The sequence below is a fragment of the Choloepus didactylus genome (assembly GCF_015220235.1).
Source record: "Choloepus didactylus isolate mChoDid1 chromosome 25 unlocalized genomic scaffold, mChoDid1.pri SUPER_25_unloc1, whole genome shotgun sequence".
NCBI classification, from domain to species: domain Eukaryota; kingdom Metazoa; phylum Chordata; class Mammalia; order Pilosa; family Megalonychidae; genus Choloepus; species Choloepus didactylus.
This window is the reverse complement of record NW_023637606.1, coordinates 6,588,676-6,595,735: the sequence shown is the minus strand read 5'-3', so window position 1 is coordinate 6,595,735 and position 7,060 is coordinate 6,588,676. Positions and strand designations below refer to the sequence as shown.

Sequence of the window (7,060 nt, the reverse complement as noted above, 5' to 3'; positions counted from 1 at the left end):
ATTGATGTCCCCTGGGCTTAACTTTTGTACTATCTTTTTAGATAGGCCTCTTGACTCTTAAGTTTGCCTTTAGAGATGAGAATTCAACATAGAAAACAAATTCAGCTGTCAAACATACATTTCTAATGTAGAGCAAGGCTATACTACATAGCAAAATTCCATTTATTAATCTTACGCAAACTTAAAATTTTAAAAATTATCCAGGCCCCAGTGCAGATCATGAAACTACTTAGACTCAAACATGGCTAAACAAATTTTTTAATTTTTCCAGTCTTCCTAAAAGAAGTGTGATGTCTTTGGCTGACAGATTAATCAACATCATCCATCTAATCTGTCATCACAGAACACAATTTTTGACCTGGTAACAGAAAATCATTCTGGTAATGACACATAGCCAAGATTCTAAGACCAGAACTAAAGGCATTCTTTTGGTTTCTGTCCTTTAATACTTTTCAGAGATGAAAACCATGAAAAGACTTCTAGCTCAATAGAGACACTGAACAAAGGTTGGTAGAAATGGGCTGGTTTGCAGAACTTCAGCATTGCTCTTTCACAAATTCAACAGGCCAAGGAGTGAGTTTTTCACTGATGGGTCTCCCACCCACTCACTGGTTTTGTGGTAGTTTTCCATAGCCTCCTCTCCCTGCATCTTAGTCTTGCCAATACCTGTCACATACCTGGCCCCGAGATCTCCCCCTGCCAAGCTGCCAGCCCTCCTTAAAGCCTGCATCCCAGTCTGTGCAAGTGATCCGGTCATGTAGATGAGCTCCATTCATGTACTGCATGACATTTTCTGCATCTGCTCTGAATATCACTCCACAAAAACAGAATCCCAATGCTGTTTTTTTTTTTTCATTTTATTGAGGGCCCTGATTTTCTTTATGTCATGATTTCTGCTGAAGAGTTCATAGAATTGTTCTCCAGTTGTGTAAAATGAAAGATTTCTGATATACGACATTTAGCTTTCCTTCAGTAATTTTTCTGATTCTTCATAGTCATCCGTTTCTCAGCATTCTGGCCCAGAGCCTTCCCTCTCATGGCCCAGCTTCCCTCACCCAGAACTGCTGGTCCCAGTATATTATACTTTCTTGACCTAACACTTATGAAATGTTTTAAGGGACAGGGTGACACTATAACAACAAGGAGTTGAGCCAAATTCTACTACAGTATGGTCATATAGTGTTTTGCTACAGATAAACCAATACCTATTCATCAGCCACCCTATTGTGAGTGTTTGGGGAATATAACTAACAGTATAGGACATGGAAAGGTAGCACTGACATTCACGATTTAAATGGTTACCATTTCTGAGTATCTCCATGCCAGTCCTCGTGTGGTCACAACTGCAGCCTGGCCAATGAGCTTAGGGGTCACTAGCTATCAAGGTTCATAATCACACAAAAGAGTGAAATGTAAAGGTTCCCTAAAACCAAACCATAAAACCTGAAGGCAACGCATCCTAATTTAGTGGCAAGAATAGAAACCAAAAGCCTTTATTTACAATATTGTAATTGACTTTGGAAATATCCAGCTATCCCTAGAGACATGTTTCATGGAAATTCAGGCAAAATATTTTTTTAGAGATTCAATTAAGTGTGATTCTATTTTTCTATGCATTTACATAGAAAATATCTATTAATCTCCTATTTGTGTGCACTGGGGAAGCAATAGTGAATAAGACAGATCCCCTGCACTTGGAAATATTGCATTCTTGTGGGGGTATGATAGATTGTTTTATTGGTCCACAATTCTTCCTTCACTCCCTGTGTTTGCTGTGGGCTTACTACAGGCTTATTACATCTCTGTTTCACTGACTTTGGGTTTGGCAATATGATTTGGGTCACCCAGTGGAACATGTATGGAAGGAACAGTGAACCAGATCTGAGCTGGTGAGTTTCTTGCAATTCTTCTTGGAGCTTCTGACCCCCACTGTGAGAAAGTTATGTGGTAGAAATGGCTCCTTCAGGGTATGTCCCACATGTAGCAGACCTGAATAAAATCACAGCCTGAAGTTTAGCCTACTCCAGCTACTCCCAGATGAGTCCAGCTAAGATAAGCAGAACCAAAAAGAAATGAGTATGAAATAAATGTTAAAAATCATTTTGATTTAGGGATCATTTGTTATGCAGCATTACCACAGCAGAAACCTGACAAATACAGGAAAAGACAAAAGATAAAGAAACAGATAAATGAAATAATCACAGATTATGAGGATTGTTAAAGGAACCAAACAGTGTGCTGAGATGGAGAAAAACTGAGGCACATCTATTTAAATTGGGCAATCAGGGAAGGCTTTACAGAAGAGGTGATATTTAAGCTACCATGGAGCTAACTGCAGGGAAAATGGGAGGGGTGTATAATAAGCATTGTTTGGTAGGAAGGCTATAAAATTGCTTTCATAGATTCCTGTGCTGGGAATCCATTCCATTCTGTAATCCCCTCCCCTTTGGTGTGGGTTAGAGATAGTGATATGCATCGAATAAGTAGAATAGTGCAGAAGTGTGGAATGTCACTTTGAGATTAAGTATAAAAGACTGTACTTCTGCCTCGTCTCCCCTAGAGCACCATCTGGCTTTTCTTGTTTGCTTAATATGACAAAGCCAGCTACCATGTTATGACATGCCCTATGGAGAGGTCCACAGTGTAAGTACCCAAGGAAAGCTCTGACCAGTAGCCAGTGAAGAGCTGAATTCTGCCAATAGTCATGCAAGTGAACTTAGCAGTGGATTTTTCTGCATTAAAGACTTGAAATGATTGTAGACCTGGATGACATCTCTAATGTAGCCTTGTTAGAGACCCTGAAGCACAGGCCTCAGCTAAGCTATCTCTGGCATTCCTGACCCATGAAAACTGTGAGATCATAAATGTTGTTTTAAGCCATTATATTTGCAGTAACTCATTATGCAGCAACATATAGCTAATACACTTGTACACTGCAGTGAAATATCCCATTCTACATTATCTCCCTCTTCTTTGAGGATAGTTTCCTTCCATATACCGTTTGCCTAAACAGCATGCAAACCCATGAAATGGTGAACCTTACCTGCTTCTTACAGTTTCGAAAAACCGAATCCTTCCTGCTAAGGTTAGAGCAGGTAACTGTGTCAATTTCTAGGACACAAAAGAGATAAGGTGTGTTAATGACAGAAGGTCAGTGCAGGATGAACCTAAATTAGGTTCTGTCCCTTGTAGGATCCTAAAATTCTCAAAACCAAAAATGGGAATACAGTTGAATTTCCCCTTTTAAGTAATCAGGAGCATTGTAGTATGACCCCTTTAGAGCCTTTGAAACAGGTTTTATTGTATCAATGTTAATTTTCTTTTTTGATCATTGCACTGTTTATTTAAGTTGTTAACACTGGGGAAAACTGGAGGAAGAGGATTCCTAAAGACCCTCAATTTCATGGTGCACAGTGTCAAGAACCACAGAGCTACTAAAGTGGTACAACTGGATGTTAATGACAATTCTTTCCCTCATCAGGCCCTAGTGGGAGAAGAATATCTAGGACAACAACTGTATGATCCATAATGTTGGTACAGATTAAATGGACACCACAAGGAGAAGGACTCTGAACAGCCATCCACATCTGGAAACCAGATAGGGATATTAGGGGTAGCCTGGACAAGCTGTGGCATGCAAAGTCTGTGGTTATGACAGCTTCTGAACACCCTCTCTGAAGAAAGAAATCATAAACCCAGAACCTGACCTATTTCTGAGCATCTGGGATTTTTCTTCCATGCCTTAGAAACTATGGACTTGGAATAAAATATTGGATAGCTTTGAGTTCCCGGACACGCTAATGAAAGAGTCTAGTGCAGGGCTGATCCACTTTTGCTGTGGAGCGGGCTATCTTGTACACCTTAAGATATTTAGCTGCATCTCTGGCCTCCAACCACAAGGTGGCAGTAGAGCGCCCCTCCCCGATCCTGATGTTCAAAACCGTCTTCAGATATTGCCAAGTGCCCTATGCGGAAGTGGGAGGTGGGGGGTGGAGACTAAAAACCCACGAGTGATGTTGAGACACAGTGGTATAAAGTGGTGGTGGGGGGGTGCACAAGCTTTACCCCATAGAGAGCTGGGTTTGTGTTTTGACTCTTCCGTTTACTTGCTGACTGAATTTGGGAAAACCTCTTATCCCTTTTGAGTCTCACTTTCCTCACCTGTAAAATGGGAATAATTATAATGGTATCTATTTCACGACTGTTGTCAGCACTGATGAGTTAATGCACATAAATTATTTAGCACCTATCTCAGCACACAACCATAAACACAATAAATGGTAGCTACATTTATTACGGTAGAGTAATGTTATAGAGACAGCTTAAGTGCTCATCAAAGAATGAGGGAGTCAGAGATGAGTCTAAGTAGTGCCAGTGGCTCTGCTCCACTCCGTGAAATTGCCCTAGAGTGAGCCCCTGATGGGAGATGAGAGGGGCTGGGCTGCAGTCCTCCATAGTTCGTCATTGCCCTTCATTGAGTGATCATATACATCAGGTTTTCAGCTTTGGCACTACTGGCATTTTAAGACCAGAAAAAATATTTGTCATGGGGTGGGGTGGAGAGCTGCCCTGTGCTTTGAGGGTTTTTAGCAGCAGTCTTGGCCTCTACCCACTAGATGTCAGGAGCACCCCACTTGTGACAACCAAAACTGACTTCAGACAGTGCCAAATGTTCTCCAGGGGGCAAATTCACTCTCTAGACCTGGGAAAGCCAAAAGGAGACTTTTTAGAAGAGGGTGATACTTATATAATTCAGACCTGGGGAGTTCAACAATGCTGATTTCCATCCTCTTAATCTACACACCATCTTCACTTACTCAACTTTGCTTTCTTATAATGCAGCAGAGCCTAGTGTTAAGATGTGGACTCTAGTGTAAGCAGATTTTGATCTAAATTCTAACTCAGTGGTTTGCCAGCAATGAGTTAACTCTTCAAGCCTCAGTTTTTTTGTTGGTAAAATGGAATTAATCAATAGATCTTCCCCCACTCCTTTGGTATGATGGTCCATTGAGATAATGTATGTACAGTTATAGCATGCTGTATTTTATTGATAGTCAAGTCCTTTTGCCTCACACTAGGAAAGTAAGTCCCATTTTGTGGTGCCGGTGTAACTTCCAGGGGTAGCAACACAGTTTGAATATTGAAAACAAGCTCCATCTTTGTTTGGCTCACTCCCATCTAAACGACAGGACTCTAAGTTCACAAGAGCCAGCTTAATAAGCATATTTGTCTTTTCTCCCCTAATTCCACTAGGGGGAAAAGAATAAATAATAATAAATAAGAATTTTAAAAAGAATAAATCCACAATAACCACTGAAATACTGAAGAGTGCCTTCAGCAGACTAGAAAATTTTGAGGAATTTCTGAAAGATATGGTTCAGATGAGATAAAGTTTGAAAAAAAAGAGTAAATGTAATGTGAAAAACTATAGGCATCAGAACTCTCCTACAGACATAACTATTCACTTCCCATTGAAGAGTTAGATGAAAACTCATGCTAAGATTCAGTAGGGGCTGGAGGCAGTATCAGGCTATGAAGTGGTATCTGAGGAAAACATTAGTGATTTTGAGATTTCACATCATCCATCTGTAGCATTTGTCCTGAGGAAAAAGACTATGCAAATAGCTGTTTAAATCAGGTGGAGGATTTGATGCATGGGGTTTTAAGCATGTACACTGTGATCAGAAAGTATCAGAACACAACCTGGAGAAATTCAGACTTTCACTCAGCACTTCTCTAATCCAAGAGGTAGAGGGAGCCCCGGACCTGCCTGCTAGTTTCCTGTGATGGTTAGTTTTATGGGTCAACCATGCTAGTTTATGGAGTCCAGTGTTTGTCAAATTCTGGCATAGATGTTGCTGTGGAGGTATTTTGTAGATGGGATTAGCATCGAGAACCAGTTGACATTAAGTAAAGGAGATGACATTCAGTAATGAGAGTAGGCCTCATACAGTCAGTTGGAGGCCTCAAGAGCAAGAACTGTGATTTCCAGGAAAAAAAAAAGAAATTCTTCATCAAAACTAAATCTTCTAATCCTCTCTGAGTTTCCAGCCTGTGCCTCCTCCAAGGACATCAGACTCAAGGCTTCAACATCAGCTGTTCCTGGGATTTCCAGACTGCCAATCACCCTAAGACATCCACACTCAAGATTTCAACATCACGTGTACCAGAATTTCCCTGCTCCATGGAAAGGGACTACCCTACAGATTTCAGACTTGCCAGTCCCCAAAATTCCATGAACCAATTCCTTAAAATTAAATCTGTTTATATAGCTATCTATATCTTTATCTCTATATCTGTACCTATCTATCGATCAATCAATCAATCGATCTATCTATATTCTGTTTGTTCTGTTTTTCTGGAAAACCCCAAAAAATACAACAGATTAAAAGGAAACCTGCATGGTATTATCTTCTTACATAGCACTTATACGCAGATCCATTGATCAGTTTTCCTAGCGATTGGAAACTAATGCTAAGGAACCCCCAAGAGGTGTTTGTGCTAAGCAGCCTCTTGATAAATTTGGTGCTATATAAAAGATCACTTGAATTTTTGTTGGGGATTGAATTATGTCCCCCATGTAAGATATGTTCAAGGTCTGCTCTGCATTCCTATGGGTTTGAACCCATTTGTAAATAGGACCTTTGAAGATGTTATTATTAGTTAAGGTGTGGTTTCATTTGTGCATAAGATGTTCAAAGATCCTATTAAAATGAGGCCAAATTAAGCTGGATGGCCTTAATCCATATGACTGGAGACCTTATAAATCAAGGAAATGCAGATATAGTCAGTTCCTAAAAGCCAGAAGTCAGCAGAAATCAGAGAAGCAGACACAAGGAGAGAGAGATTGTCACTTGACAGAGGATCTCTAGAGATCTAAAGACACTGGGAGAAAACAAGCCCTGCTCAATGTTGGATTTCTAGCTTCTAAAACCATGAGAAAGTAAATTCTTGTTGATTAAGCCAACCCATTGTGTGGTATTTGCCCTAGCAACCCTGGCAAACTAATACTCTTGGCATTGAAAGCAAGCAAGCAAACAAACTACCTTGAAGGGGAAGC

General features: G+C 40.3%; 1 pseudogene; it reads right to left on the bottom strand.

Moving 5' to 3' along the window:
* Positions 1-605: 605 nt before the first annotated feature.
* On the bottom strand, positions 606-2,706 carry LOC119525311 (annotated as a pseudogene).
* Positions 2,707-7,060: the final 4,354 nt, after the last annotated feature.